This window comes from Pseudopodoces humilis, chromosome 8 (genome assembly GCF_049639895.1).
Source record: "Pseudopodoces humilis isolate 2021_Gansu_Grassland_sample_001 chromosome 8, ASM4963989v1, whole genome shotgun sequence".
Lineage (NCBI taxonomy): Eukaryota > Metazoa > Chordata > Aves > Passeriformes > Paridae > Pseudopodoces > Pseudopodoces humilis.
This window is the reverse complement of record NC_142207.1, coordinates 2,636,339-2,653,563: the sequence shown is the minus strand read 5'-3', so window position 1 is coordinate 2,653,563 and position 17,225 is coordinate 2,636,339.

The window sequence follows — 17,225 nt, the reverse complement described above, 5'->3', positions numbered from 1 at the left end:
CTAAGATTTTTTCTTTAATCGCTTTTTTAAACAACTCTAGAAAATTAAATCCATTATTTTATCTCCATGTGCTCGTCATGTCGTCCCTGGTGCCACGAGCTGTGAACAACAAACTTCATGTAACAAAACCAAGTCTTAGTGGGAGTTTCACAGTAGGCAACACCGCCCTCTGATCCAAACCACAGTTGTGTAGCAGATTTAGGGGATCAGACCTCAGGAAAAACATCACCTCCTAACAACTTATCTACAGCACCCCAAAGTTTAGGGGCAGCTCCTGGAAAAGGGAGCTCAAACCTCCAGCCCTGATGTCTCCAGGAAAGAATCTGAGTGCTGGGACTGCCCCCCTTAAACCTCCTTCCTGAGCTTTCCACATCAAATAAAGCACATTTATTAGGTGAGGGAGCTTGTTTAACAATCAGGTTACATTCACTCGCAGTCACCTGGGAAACATAGGTTGCAGCCCTTGATATAATAAATCATTATCAGGATTTTGCACACATTGGAACATATGGGATGCTTTGCCCCATGCTGTGTTTTATACTGAAAGACCTGAGCAGTTTGCATCTGGATCTAAATTGCCTGTAGGGTTCTTTTGGAATATTTGTAACTGCTGTTTCAAAGCATCTCCGACACGCAGCTCTCTCGTGGGCTGCTTGGGCAGCATCGAGATTTCCAAGCTGTTTAAAGGGTATGGTTTTATGAATGAGGACAAATAATACTAATATAGAAAGAAGACTCAGATATAAGGATTTGGGCACTGAAAAGGAGGCGGTGCTTCAATCATTCAAACCTGAACATCACAGACAAAATCAAACCAGATTTATATTAAAACCAAACCAGTATTACTCTAACTCATGCTTCAATGTAAATTTCTCAAAACCTCCTGAAAAACACTCTCAGGTCTCAATAAATGCTGGTCATTTGAAAATGTTAGGAAAATACTCATCCTTTAAAACATGGTTGTCACTCGCTGGGTGAATTTGGCTGAATAGCCCTTCATGTCCCAGGCTGTTTAATTCGAAATAAAGTTTTCGATGAAAAGTGATAAAGAATAAGGGCTTTAATAAAGAATGACAAAACTGACAGACAAGTTTGTATTCATTACATATTAAAGTTAATTTATAGCATTGGGAGGATTTGGTTTATTCTTTCACCTGGGCAACCAGGAATTATAACCATAAGGACATTCAGACTGTGGATTTTGTCAAATGTGCTGAATTTTATCATTTTTTTGACATCCATTCCAAGTTTAGCCACAACATCTTTCTGTTTTAAGACGAAATGCATCACACAGCAGTGTTTTCAGAGAAATTTCAAGTGATAAAAGCTGTGCTCTTTAAAAAGTGACCCAACAGGGCCCGTGGAGGTCACAAGCATCTGCCAACTTACCCACCTAAAGGATATAAATTTACACATTGGAAAGTCCAAACAGTTGAAAGCAAATCTGTGGTTGCTGCAACACTGGGATCTGTTGTTAATAGGTATGACAAAGCAGTAATAACATCCCAGCATTTTTTGTATTTCCACTTCAAACAGCAAATCCGACTGAATTTACCTAATACTTCAATAATCCAATTATAACACTTTACCAGCAGAAATCATCGGCGCATAAGCCTGGGAGTCAGTGAAATGAGGGCTGTGTTGAGCTGCTCACCCAAGATGCATCACAAACTCTGGCGAACGCGTTCCGCCGGGACTGTCGGGCTCGGCTTACGCGAGGAGTGGGTGGAAAGACCTCGCTTCAAACACAGGGCTGCCAAGCTGGTGGCACATCCTTGCTAACCAGGACAGTGAGGATGGGGACAAGACACCAGCCAACAAGGGAAAGCTCCCAGCCTTCAAATCAAACCAGAACACAACCAAATCCTCAGCCTGTGCCTCGCCAGAAATGGCACATTTTGGTGTAACCGCCAGAAACCATTGATTTATCGATGAAAACCCATTTATACAAAATACCGTGCTCTCTAAACACAAATTGCTGATATTTTTCAATTCTGGAGGATTTAGTGGCCATAAGTGTCGTTTCATTTCTCTTTTCACAGCCATATCACTTCCTTTTACTCCCTTACCCCATAAATCTGTGCCCAGTGATGGCGGCTCCTGCATATCAGTCTAACACCCTTTTTTCCCCCTGAATGCAGTATTTATTTAATGGATCAAGGGAACTATCCTTCAAACAGAATGAGATATTCTATTCACAGCCAGAACGTTAATATGTCAGTAAAGTTACTTGCCTTCAAAGTAGGAGAAAATAAATCTCGAAGGCTTGGATTTGTACAGGGCTGTTAATGAGTGATGATGGTGTGATTTTTCAAGGATTACGTGATGGAGTCAATTCCTTAAATTTAGACAAGGGTTTCAGTCCATATTTTAGTAATTTCAGCAGAAACACCATATGCTTCCCAGGGAAGTTGTTGGTGCCTCATCCCTGGAAGTGTTCGAGGCTTGCAGAAGCCTGGTCTAGTGAAAGGTTCCCCTGCCCATGGCAGGGGTGGAATGAGATGAGCTTTAAGGTCCCTTCCAACGAAAAACTTTTCTGATTCTATATGATATCTATATCATCTATGATGATTACGATAAAAAAGTAACTTTCTGTGCTTCAAAATACACCCTGCTACTCAAGAAAGACTTACAAATGCGTGATGACTGGAGAAACCTCATGTCAGAGTTAGCCCTAAAAAGTAAAATTAAAGCACAGATTAAATATTGCCCTTGGAATAAATACTCCTCTGCTTCCACAAACTGGCGCCTCTACTCAGATCTGAATTTTCTCAGAGGTTCAAGCCAGTAATTGAGCTGGGTCTGCCTCGTTTTTTTATTTTTGAGAAATGTATGGTTAAATATCAGCTGCAATTAATAGTGTTTTGAAGGATAGATTATTACTATAATTTCTGCTGACATTTTATGTGCAGTATGTTTTTCTTTACTAATTAAGTACTGTGAACTGTTTTCTGAGGGTTAATACATTTCATAAAATTTCCAATTTATAAATAAGTCAAATTCAGGGTATTTATTTGTAGTTACATGGCAATGTAAACCAGAGATGGGATAAAAGAGGTAGACTGGACAAAAAGAAACATAGATTTTATCTACTCCATGTTTGGCAGTTGGCTGTGGAAAATATAATCCAGTCATAAATCTATGAACCAGCCCTGAATTTCTATTGCATTACTTTTAAAATAATTGCAGCATTTTCACATCCCCTAAAATGTGCCATAAATCCATAAAAATTATCCATATGTTGTATATCTAGGAATGAATTAATTACATTTCACTGTACTATAAAATACAAATAAAGGAACTCTACCCAGAAAGTTAAAAATGCCTTTAATAGATGATTTTCTGTATGCATAATAAGGAATTATTGTACTGATTATCTAAAAACTGAATTTATATGGCAAACAGTTAAAAAATTAACTTAAACTGATGCTTCTCTCTCTCTAAAAGCATTTTTGGGTGCCAATACTTGGGAGCAGATGGAGTACAAGTTACCTGTGCTGAGAAACCTGGCTCAGGTCACAACTGCTGAAAAGCCCAGATCTAGTGGTACTCATCTTCCAATAACAGAACTTCAATTAAGTGCTTAAATGTAACTAAAATGAGGTGTAAAAAATATTTTTCTCATTTTTTTAGGACAACAGCATGAGGAGTCTCACCTGTAAGGTTCATAAACCCTTTCACAGTGTCAGTAATGAAGAAAGAAAAGAAAGGAAAAAGAAAAATTACAAGGGAACACATTTATTTTCTCATAGAAGCATGGAATTCCTGAGGTTGGAGAAGACCTCCAAAATCATGCAGTCCAACCTTTGACCAGATAACACCACACCCACTAAGCTGTGCCACAAAGCACCACACCTACTTGGTTTTTTGAACACTTCCAGGGGTGGTGACTCCACCACTTCCCTGGGGTGACTGTAGCATAGACTTTCTCAAAATCTTTCATTCTTTCAATCTTAAGATATTGGATGCCCCTGTCCAGTAAAATTTCAAATTACAAAGAAATGAATAAAAGAATTTTAAAAATCAAACACAAAACTGGAGCGTGTCTTATAAGACATTTAGAACAAAATTAAACCGGCATATTCTGCGTATCCTGTCTTTTCTACCACATATTCCTCTAGCTCCCACTGCCCCTTCCCTTGCCAACGAGCACTTTTGCTGCACAGATTTTCTTGAAAAGAAACCAAGTGTTGTGAGAGAAAATGCAGCTCTGAACGAACCTGGATTTTATCAGCTCATCGTGCTAAGGTCAATGTCCGGAGCCTCCCAGGAACAGGCAAGCTCAGGGATGCACGTCCAGGTGATCACTCACCCTCAAAGGGCACAAAAATGCTGAGGAAAGGAAAGCAGAGCAGCTAAGAGCCCTAAAGTTTAGACACTGAATATCTAGAGGACAGCTGGAAAAGATTTAGGGAGTGTTTCACTCTCTCTCCAAGCAAGGGGTGCCAGCAGAAAACAAACGTAACCCTTTCTCTCTATATATTTTTCATGACAAAAGATGATTCTCAACTTGTGGATGTTTTTAATATTTAGACAGAAAAACCTAACTCTGAAAGGATATTCAAGAAATGTTATGGAAAAGGAAGATTGATACTTAAAAAAACAGGAGGGAGAAAGCGAAGTCACAAAGGAGTGGGACTGATCCAAGACTAAGAGCCAGCCCCCTTCCCAGTCCTGAGGTTCCCACTAAACCTTGGATGTTGATGAAGTGATGGTTGTGTCCTGAGACAAACATTCCTGATTAATCCCTGGAAAGGGGTTAAATTTTTCAGAGGAAACACCAAGGACCTGGTGAAATGTGGAGGGTGAATATCCCTATGGTGCTGTCAAGATTTTGGGGAACATTAAGAATAAAAAGAATGTTCTGAGGTGAAAACGCTGCATTACAAAAAGGGCAAGATCTAAAGAAAACAGGAACATATCTGCTGTGACAAACAACTCATGTAAAGGAAAACTCACAAGAAGGGGGTTACAATCTTTTAATGGATAACTGCTTGGGAAGAGGTTTTTAACCAGGCATGAAGAGCTCACAGTGTAAAGAAACGGGACAAGCAGCCTCAATACCTTCGAGAAATTATTTCCAAGAGCCACTGAACAGTTCAAGAGCAAAGAAACAAACCACTGATGTGTGACATTTATTAATTCTGTGCCAAGAACCCACATCCATAAAATGTTGGGCACAGACAGGGCCAAAACAGAGAGCTGGTAGGGTTTGGGCTGCCAAAAGCTGCCAGCACTTCTTATGTGCTTAGGACTGCACAAAAAAAGGCTTAGGCAGAACCAGTGTTAAAACATTCAGCTACAACTTAGGTATCTGGCCCCATGTAAGCTGTACCACAGCTTTACCCCAGATTTATATCTTAAACTGGGATTTTAGGAGTTGCTGATGGCACTTGTGCACCGTGCAGAGGTGACATCTCAAACTCCTTGTTCACAGAGCCAGAACTGAGAGCAGAAACCACATTTGTGGGGTCAAAAAAACAGCACCTGGGTGAGAACACCCAACATCTCCACAAACACCTTTACCCTGATGTAGTTGCATCTCTGCTAATGCTTTCACTCTGACAGGAACTCATGCAAGGTGCTCTGTGAACAGATCCTGACATCACCATGCAAAGCCTGGATTTTTCTCTGTCTTGAGACCATTTTCTCTAATGGTTTGTTTGAACAGTGCCAAGCATAGCTGAGGTCTCCTTGGTTGGGACCTTTAGGAATTTTTTTTCAGCACAAAGGAAAACAAACAAGTAGCTAATAGCAATCTGTCACACCTAAAATCCATCCAGCCATCGCTCTGTGGTGCAGCAGTGCCTTTTATGTGGTTTGTTAAATGCCTTGCACAGTGTGTGGGTGTTGCATAAGTAATAAATAATAATAACTAATATTTTTTTATGCTAATAACAGTGACTAAACCACAAACATGCTGACTAACACTGTCTCACTAGCTACCTCCACTGTCTGCACTCTAAATGCATTCATCTTTGCCCTTTTTGGACCTGCTCTTTCTCATCTGAAAGAAGGCAGGGTCAAATTAGATATTAGGAAAAATTTTTCCCTGTAAGGGTGCTGAGGCCCTGGAAAGGGTTTCCCAGAGAAGCTGTGGCTGCCCCTGGATCCATGGAAATATCCAAGGCCAGGCTGGATGGGGCTTGGAGCAGCCTGGGATAGTGGAAGGTGTCCCTGCCCTTGGCAGGGGTGGCACTTGGTGAGCTTAAAGTTCCCTCCCAAATAAAATAATTCTGGTATTTTACAACTCTATCATGATTCTTATATGAGAAGTTACCAACCCAAATGTGACACGGGAGAGACATCCCTACAGCAAAGGAAATTATATTAATAACATCTTCATATGGACAGGTGTAGTTCACAACAGGACATTGTTTCCCAACCAGCCAAGCCTCTGCACATGTGCTGCCTCCATCTTCTCCTTCCAAAGATGTTTTATTTACCCAAGGAGCCAAATGCATGTTTCACCTTAGAAAGGGAAGAGCCAGTGCTTGTGCTTTTATCCAATCCTATTTCACGTACCTACTATTTCTCAAGGAGCTGGGGGAGCTGCTCCTCTCTTCTTGTGCCCCCTGGGGCTGCCCTGGCTGGAGGGTGAAGCAGGTGGGCTTCTGGATATGGACTCTGAGAACACTGAAAGCAAAGCACATCCAGGGGAAAAGCAGAGGGAGATGAATCTTTTATATCAGCATTATTTATATCAGTACAAATACGAGGAAAAGTCCAGAGGTTTCCTTATTGGCCAGCAGCTCTGGCAATCAGAAAAGAGCAGGTGAGATGGAGGGACTCACCTTTGACTCCTGAAACATTGACAGGTCCTGAAGGATCTGTCAAACAGCTCTAAATCCATGTTGTATACATGGAGAGGCGAGGCTGGAGGGATAAACCGTGATGAGATTTGACACCTCTCTTTATCGCGGGCGGAACCAGGCCCCGGATTTTTAATACTAATGCTTTGGGACATTTAAAATCCACATGTGAGGCTTGGCTCTCTCCCTGCTGTTTACATGATAAAGTGACATTCTGATTCAGTCTATCTCATCAAATTCATGATTTCAGAAGTTCCTCTAAATATGTCTGCAGCATCACGCTAACTTTTCAATACCTCCATGTCAATACATGCCAGTTGCTTAGGGTTATTTTTTATTCCTCTTGGAAGGAAGGTCAAAACGGCAATGCAAATATATTAGGGGGAAAAAAATGCATTCAAGTAACATTACTTGTTTCTGGAGTCAAGATGCCAGTCCATCTTTAAATCACACAGTTGAGTATTCAATTCACAAATACAATGAGGGTACTTTTAAATTTTAACTGTCATATTCTGTTATGTGGCCTGATGTTAAGTTGCATTATGCTAGCAGTGAATGGGATAGGACAGAACATAATTCACTGCATTATAAACAGCATAACATAACTTGACAACTGGAATTTAAAAGGAGGAAATTCTTTAACCGTAGGATCATAGTTTATATTCCTATACATTTATAAACCCAGCAGCAAAAGAGCCAAGCAGAAAAACTGAGCGTGTACCTATTGCCAAGAAACAAATGTTGTCTCATTTGTGGGGCATGTAAATAATTTGGGGGAGTTTTCTTTACATTTTAATTTCCCAACTGCACAGCTGCCACTTCCCTTTCCGTGCTACTTAGGGAGCCTGGTGGTGGCATCATCTGAAAACTTTCATACCTAAGCCACAGAGCAGCATTCACTTTTACTGAAGCTGTTTTATTTGCTCTCCTGGGCTAAAATAAAGAATGAAGTAACACATTTCTCCAGCATGAATATGCTAACAGCCATAAATCTGCTCCCTGGCATTACTGTAGAACAAACCATAGTAAATGTTTAAAAATGTGCTCCTAAAATAAGCCCTGACTGAGCTTTGATGTCACTTTATTTAATTCACATTGGCATTGCATACACAGCTCAGTTTACCAGAGAGGATTCATTCTTTACTGAAGCATAATTACATTATCAGATATTCAGTAGAGGCCATAAACCACAAAATGGAAATTAGACTGTCAATGGCCATTTTATACTACAAGGATTATTGTATTTTAACGTTTGTGTTGTCAACCACTGTGCTGGCAATCTAGCATGTGGACCCCAATTTTCAACATCACTCTAACCTGAATAAAATTTAAATATATGAACACCAAATTGAACAATCAATAACAATCTTTTAAACTATATAAGCTTCTGACTGGCAGCAAACTAAGCAACAGCACAGAGGCAAATCAATCAGGAAGCTCTGTTTTCCTTCCTAGTCCTATGCATTTCAGGCTGAGGAAAACTTCTTTTGGGGAATTGTTTCCCAATCTCCAATAATAATAATAAAAAGCAAAGTTTAAAAAGTAAGCTACAGCTTTCTCTCTCTTGCCCACTCAGATTTGTAAATGGAATTTATTGCACACAGTGTCCTCTTATAGATTAAATTAATGTTATTGTAAAGAGGTTTAATGCTCAAAGATATTTATGACTCATGCTGAGAAAGAAGCTGTACTCAGTTATGATGATTAATATAATTTTCCCAAGTTCTCACAGATGAAATTGCTCCATGTGCATATTTTGAGTACAAAACAGATAACCATAACTCTAAGAAAAGGCAGCCATGATTGTTATTGATGCATCATTTGGAATTAGCGAGTTGCTTGTGGAGCACATGAAATGTTTTTGCTGGGTTTAGTTTCTGCTTGATGGGCAATGGGAGAAGCAACATTCACATCACCCCAACCTGTGTTTGTGGTTTTGATCTTGGCATAACAAAAGTTATAAAGAGTTTGTTTTCACAGTCAACCACTAATAAGACAGGCTGTGATTTAAAGCTTATATCCTCTGTCCAGGACGAAGACTAAATGAGATAAGATTTGACAACTTATATCAAGGAACTGAAGATTTACCAACTCCTCAGGCACACAGGTCAGAAAATGGTACAATCTCAGCATTGTTGCAGTTAAATCCTGGAAATGGATCACACATGTCTGATTAGAAAAGCTCTGCAGCAGCTCTGCAAGGTCAGGGAAGATTAAACTAAACATTTCCCAACACAAGAAAGATGCTGACCTGTTGGAGCAAGACCAGAGGAGGCCACGGAGCTGCTCCAGGGCTGGAGCCCCTCTGGAGCCAGGCTGGGAGAGCTGGGAATGTTCCCCTGGAGAAGGGAAGGATCCAGGGAGAGCTGGGAATGTTCCCCTGGAGAAGGGAAGGATCCAGGGAGAGCTGGGAATGTTCCCCTGGAGAAGGGAAGGATCCAGGGAGAGCTGGGAATGTTCCCCTGGAGAAGGGAAGGATCCAGGGAGAGCTCAGAGCCCCTTGCAGGGCCTGAAGGGGCTCCAGGAGAGCTGGAGAGGGACTGGGGACAAGGGATGGAGGGACAGGACCCAGGGAATGGCTCCCAGTGCCAGAGGGCAGGGATGGGTGGGATATTGGGAATTGGGAATTCCTGGCTGGGAGGGTGGCCAGGCCCTGGCACAGGTGCCCAGAGCAGCTGTGGCTGCCCCTGGATCCCTGGGAGTGTCCAAGGCTGGGCTGGATGGAGCTTGGAGCAGCCTGGGATGGTGGGAGGTGTCCCTGCTCATGGTAGGGGGTAGCACTGGATGAGCTTTAAGGTCCCTTCACCCCAAACCATTCCATGATTCCCTGATCTCCATTCCTTACCTTTTTGAGGGTCAGCCCTCACTAACAGCAAACTTTACAAATGTTAATTTAACAATCTCCCCATTACAGACTAAACTTTATTATAATTAGATTGAAGCGCTGTGACTGTTGCACACTCCAGTTCCAAACTGTGAAATTTCTTTTCAGATTTTAGTTAATCTATTTGCTGTCCTGTGAGAATAGCAAACTACAGTCTGTGTAAAAAAATGGAGAAATTCTTCATATTTAATAGGCAACAATAATTGAAGGCAATGATTTCTTGAAATAGAAATATGTTGATTCCTAGTATTTTTCCTTGCATTTTTTACATTATGCCTAAAGAGCAGCTCAGGTTGCTAAGCTCAATAAATCAATGTTAAATGTTGTCTAAGTTGAAACAATTTTATAATTTAAGTTTGACGATACCATAAATATTATAGATATTAGGCACTCGATACCCTTTCTGCACAAATCATGCTTCCCAACCTGGGTCAAAGAGGACAGAATTTGGTCTGAAAGTGCAGTGAACAATGCACAGCCACAAATGGACTCATAAAATCAATGCCAGACAATGATGGTCATTTTAAAACTGTCTTTCTAAAAAGACATTAAAAAGTGACAGAAAAATTTTCTCCAAACTTTTCACACACTTTGGTTAAATCTCCTGCTTAAATCTTTTTTTTTCCCCCCTCTAAGTAATATTTAATACTATAAACATCTTTGACATAAATGTTTCTTTGATGAAATACAAATATATTTCTCACTTCGTCACATCATTTTCCCCATGCTTCAGTTTCCAGAGCCCTTTTGAAAACCACACACTCCAAGTTAATTGGTTTAATCTGGTTGTGGGGATTAGATTTTTAACCTGCAGTTACATATGAAACAATTATATATGAAATATTGATTGTTCATTAATGTGGGGAATATGTCTCTTAACGCATTTTGTAAGAGTTCAGGCTCCTGGAGTGTGGAAACTCTGGAGATGACTTGGGAATTTTAACTAGCTTTTAAAGTTGTAAATGTTCTTTTAAATCGCTCAAAGTCTGAAGTCAGTATGAAGGTATTATATATGTAAAAAGGCATAAAAATGCATTTTAATAAATCAGTGTCACTGTACTCAAAAATATACGTTATAATTCTTACAGATACTCCTTTCAACTTTGAGTCAATTAAAATGAGAATGTTTTAGTGCTTACAAAGGCATTCTCACTGTTGGCTTGTTTGGGATCTGGTCTGTATTTGGAGTGCTCGTGCTTGTTTATCATTCTAAATGAAAGAGTCAAATCATTTGTGGTACAAATTCAAATAACAACAAAAACAATTTTCTACAATGATATCAAGTAATACAAACGCCAGTTTTGAAATTTGCAGCAATTGCAGCTTCAGAAATCAAAAAAATTCTCAACTTCCAAACTAATTCAGTCCAAAGACTGAATTTTAAAATATAGAATTGCAAACCAGGTGGATTTTGTCTCTCAGAATGCAAGAGATGATTTGTTATAAAGGACATTATTATAATTATATTTATATTATATTTTTATATTATATTTATTTTTATTAAGTTCATTAAAGTGCATTTCTTGTAGCCAATTTAAGACTCACATTTACTGGTGAAGGTTGAGAACCACGTGAGGTGTCCATAAAACCATTGTTACTTCTGAAGGGGTTTTTGTCACTTTGGGATTTCTGGCATTTCTTTATCATACAGGAATTCCAATCTCGGTAACAAAAATCCACAACATTTGCAAATCAATGTACTATAATCATGATTTTTAAAGGAGAACATTATGAAATGGTCAAAGTTCTCCATGAAGAGTAGACCCATGTGAATCCATTCAGCCTAAAAAATAAGCAGTTTTCCCAACCCCTGCCATCTTAGGTCCTAAATCTTCTTTAATCATAAATCCCCAGACTCTCATTCTGGGAATAATGCACGCTTGTTAAAAGGTTAAAAATCTAAATTTTTTAAGAATCCTTTTTAAAACAGGTTGAATTTCTCCAAAAGGACATTCAAAAATTTGAACAATGCACGTTCTTCCAAACTCTTGCATAACCTGATTGCTACAGAAATCCACGCAAAATATCAAATTATCAGGTCAATACATTGCATCCACTTTTTTTCTCAAGAATTACTATAGAAGATGATAATCCAAACAAAAATTCCCAGAAATCTTTCTTCACTCTACAATTTATTCCAGTTTCCATCCTCCTCCTTCTTTATGATAACTCTTGTCAGCTATCATTATAAGTGAACAACACAAAGGCTTAAAGACATACCCTCTGGTTAAAAATGAAAAAATTAAAAAATAAAAAAAACCCACAGCTTTCAAGTGTGAACCGGATTAATCACACATAATAATTATACAAAGTGATAACACTTATTATAAGATCACATAAACACCGTTAAACCAGCAGTGGCAGTAACCTTTAGGAAGGAAAAAATAAAGCCACCAAAAATAATACAAATCAAAGTTTCTGTTGGGAAGACGTGCTGGCTGAGGTTTCTCTGAAAGCCTAAATGAAATGAATGTGCAGCGTTTCAAAGCAAATGGCAGTCACAGCTGATTTGCATGTTCCATACATCTTCAAAATGCAGCATAAAAACCAGAGAGAAAATAGGGGTGGGGAAATTTCCCCGTCCCCAATCTCTCATCCCTCAGCACTCCTCAGCGACGCACAAACCTCGTTTGCTAAGCTTGTTTTCTAGATCGTCAATGTAATTATCCAACAATTCCTGCTCTCCATATTAGCAACTCTTTGTTGAGCTTCATGCAGTTCTAAACCAATGCTTTCAAAGACACTTTTTAATTATTTTTTTTCTTATTGCATTAGCTGTGGCTTCAAACACATCAGCCTTTTTCTTCCAACTGCTTTGTTTTCTCTTAAGAAACTCCACTTTGTTGAAAGTTTCATTTTGATCTCATATTATCACTCATTTTTATAATTCCCACTAAGTATCTGAGGAATAGTTTCCAACAAATTCTTCATGGACAACACACTTTTTTTTTTAAGCAAAAGCAAATCCTTGTGAATTCTGGTACCAAGGAGAGAATTTGCCATTTCAAGTCGCAGGGTGAGCAGAAGACTGTGAGGCACTTCCAGAGGGGCAGAAAATAATCCATGGATTTGAGGATAATTCAGGCCACAAACCTGTTACAGCTTTCCCATTCCAAGTCAATCAGTATTAGAAATTTTCTGATGGGGGGAGTCATGATCTGGTTGACAGGGTGTGATCAGTCAGAGGTTGGACTTGATCTCAGAGGTCTTGTCCAAACCAAATGATCCTGTGATCCTGCAAAGATCGAGGTCAGGCAAAGGGGGAAAGTGGGAGAGCAATATATGAGGTACAGGAGGTTAAGGAAGATGAAATGTAAGAAATTTTACAGGCAGGTAAAAAATTAAATCCCTTGCAATTTTTCAATCTCTAAATCTATTCAGAGTGCAAGCACATAAGATTATCAAGTGTTATTGAGAAGATAGATTTAGGGAGTGGCAATGGGTGTATGAAATTACTGAGTGCACAAGAAATATGTATTTATATAAATAAAAGCAAAATAATTAGGGATGGTAGGAAATTCTGCAGGTTGTGATCAGAGCAGGGTTTAGGCAATATTCTCATTTTCACAGAGCAGAGAGAGGGCTTGAACCTGGGCTGCCCAACATCACAACAGGAGGTGGAATTGATGTTGGTGAAACAAGGGCTCTGAGCTGCTGACAGAGCCTCTGATGTGAGACAGCAAAAAAAAAAACAAACACAGAAATTCTCAGAGAAACCTTCATCCGTAAAAAAAATCAGAAATAAAAGCACACCTGGCCTTGTTAAATGTCTGTACAAATGTAGCACTAAAATGAGGTGGATCTAACCTTCATATTAATTAACAAGGTGTAACAGCTACTACAAGAAAAATAACTGCAAATATAAGAAAGAAACAGCTTGTTCACGGATTTTTCTTCCTCTCCTCTTCCAAACAAGTGACATTTTGCTATTTGCCTATTGTCCAAGAAATTGTTTGGGATCATTAAATATATAAGGGGCTCAGATATCTATATTTTACCTTTCTGTCAAATATTTACATGTCATACACAGGACCTCACCAAGGAGTTGTTGTGATTAGTTGCCAAGAAGCATCAAGAATCAAATAGGATTGTTAGTGTTTAAGGGTTTTCCTGTTTATTTCTACAAACACACAGGATAAACACTGTCAGGCCAAAGTAAACCATAGAGTACACATTTTTTTTTCCAAAACTAATACCCTATAAAAGCCCAGGATGGTTGAAAACCACATTTCAACCAATTCATTCTGATGACTTGTGCCATGCGTGAAGGCTCAAGGATATTCCATAACCCAGAGACCCTGTTAATTAATTAAAATTATAATTAAAAAGCCACCCTTGGTTTAGACCTAATAGTCAATGAAGTTCCTCTTAAACACACCAAAAATGGTCAACATTTGGAACTGATCAAAGTAAGTTAAATAGATATAGGATATAGTTTTATGAAACAAAACCTCAAATTCAGCTTAGATTGAAAGGAAAAAACAACAGCCCAGCACCACATATGTACAGTATTATAAAATCTGAGACACCACGCCAAAGACTGAATTTTGAGTGACATTCAAAAGATTTTCGTTAAATTATCCATTTGTTTCAGTCATTGGAGAACTATTTAGTCACTTAACTCTCCCTGCTGAATTTTTTTCAGATGCCAATTGACAGAGAAAATTCATTCCAACTCAAGATAAATCCCTGCTTCCACTGCCAAGGGTATCCCTGCCATAGACAATTATTAGTCTGGAGGGGACTTTTTCTTTCTTCTTGAAATTTAGCTCCTTCTAAGAAACCTATGCTCAATTAAGTACTTCATTAAACTGACAAACTGGTAAGTCTACCTTTGTGCTTTGTTTCTTCTGAAGCAGAATTAAAGAACGTGAAATGGAAGAAACATTCATATCTAGAGATCAGTAAAAAATTTGTTCTCTAATTCAGAAGCTAGAATAGCAAAATGGGGTGAAAAAAAAACCAATTTAGGCCAAACAAGCACTTATTTTATTAACTGTTTTGGTTTTTATTTTTTAAATATTCAAAATTAAAGCATTTATTTTCAAATGGAACAAGCACAATTATATCTCCTGTCTTCCTGTTTGTTTTCTAGTATTAATTGCATCATACTGTTACCCATGAAAGTACTGAATTTGTCCACGTTTGTCCCCTGTGCTCTGTCCTGAGGTGTTTTAAGTGGCCAATTTATTATGAAGCATCTGAAAATTTCCTGTGAAATAAACAACAATAAAAAGGGCAGAACAGAACGAGAAATTTCATCATTTAAAATGCTTAAAATCTAGAGACAGAATAAGGATGAAAATTGCTCAGAATTAGGTCCAAAGGAAGAGAGTTTGCTTTGCTGGGAAGTTTTCAGAAAATCACCATATTCTTGAAAAACAGGATAGTCTAAGTAATAAAAATATAGTTTTGAAAAGGAGAAGCATTATAATAGTTTGCAAAATACAGGTAGGAGTTTTGTTTGGTTAAATATATAATTAAGTACATAATTCCAGTGAGACTAACTAAAGTGTAATTTAAATTATAAAATTATGTCTAATAAACTTTGTGTCATCAAAAAATTTTAAGGAGAAATTTGAAAACAACATTTTGCTTCTTAGGAAGCTGTGTAGAGCAAGAGCCATTCTCAACCTGGCAGGACAACACATATTTAAATTAACCTTAGGAGGTTCCTAAAATGCATTTATTTCCAGTATGGTTATGGTACAAATAAGGACTTCACCATTTGTGACCTGTGCTTGGCATTTGAACTATTACATATCAGAAAAAAAAAAATTATAGTACTGCATTTTGTGTTGATCTTTACATTTAAAAAACAATTCATCATGTCATAAGAAAGGATCTAGAACAAAAATTAGGGATTTTTTTCCTCAATGGTATCACACCATTATTGGATCTCACAAAGGACAGCGTGGGTTTTACTCATTAATTTGCAAATTTGTTAAAAGCATGGAAAAAAAGTTCTCTCAAACCCAAATTCTGGAGGTTCATCCATTTGTTGGCTTGGGAAGGTTTGCTCCAAAAAGCAAGAGCAATGAATTGTTTCAGATGTTGCTAAAAGATGTCTTTGCAGGCCAAAGTGAGAGCCTGTGTCAGCCATGGAAAATCTCATTTTAAGGTTGGTGTCTCCAGGTCCAGCCCAAGGCACCCAAAGTGAGTCAGCATCACCATGGGACCCACACATCCTGAGCTCAAACCCCACCCAGGAAGGGCCCATCCTGTGTCCTGGACTATTCCAGAATTGCCATTAACAGAGAAATTAATCTTTCTCCATTTTCCTCATCACAGAGGAAAATAGATTGGAAATGTGAGGAAAAAAACCCCGTGGACAAGTAAGGCTTAAAGCAAAAATAGGGTTCAGTCCCAAATCCCTCATGTGCCTGGAAATCCCACTGCGCTTTTCCCATCTTGGTGCTTAATAATTAGTCATTAACTCCTGTCCTGCAATGAGCAGAACACACTCATCTCCCCCTCCCTTGACAAGATTGGGCTCGTGTTGATTATTTTAACAGACTAATTTAATTCAGGTTTCTGTAGTTTCTCTAGGAATTTGCCAAGCAGAAATTTATCAGATTCCATATAAATCTATGTCAGGGGAAACTTTAATGGAAATGACTACATTAAGAATTCAGGATTGGGCCCTTAATAGCTGCTATAATTTATCATCTTTTTAATATGGAGAAATCAGTAAAATGAAATATTCTAAAGACGTAAAAGTAATAACCCAATCATTTAATATGAAAGAATAACTAGACAATACTGCCCTGAAGAACTATAGATAGCCTGACAGAAAGGCACTGAATATGAAAGACAGAAAAGCATTGGTAATAATTCCCAGGAAATATTGTATTCCTGAAAAAAATACCAGTGAAAAGAAAACAAAACCAGTCCGTTCTTCTAGATTCTGGTCCTTGTTTTTAGAGGCCTTCAGACACAGCTTTGGGGGCATTTCCAGGACAAAAATGGTTATCCTGACTCAGAATGTAGGAGAGAAAGGGAAGGTCCTGGCCAAATGTTAAAGGAGATTAATTCCTTGGGAAAATTTGCAATTTTGATAGGTTATGAGCAAGAAAAATGCATAAATTTGCAGTAGGTAACTATTAGCTGCTTTTTCATCTATAGTGATTGTAACTCCATAAAAACATGTTTTGAAGGTAATATAACCTAAATAATAACTGTGAATGAAAGCAGAAATGTATGAAAATCAGAGGCTGTCACTTCAGTCATAATATTAAAACTAAACACAAACTCTAATAGAAAGGAAAATAATCTGGTTTACATTTGGTACCAGCGCAAAGCTTCCAACAGGAGAAATCAAACCTCTTTGAAAAGGAGATTAATACTCACAGCCTGCTCCCATCTCCAGGGAAACTGAGGCACGGAATTTTCTGCCAGAAGCAGAAGCGTGCTGGAAGGGGAGCAGCCCAGGAAGGTGGACCTGGTGCTGGTGGGAGGGGACACAGGAATGTCCTGCAGGTGTGGGCACACCCTGAGGGGCAGCTGGTCACTCCATCTTTGTGATTCCA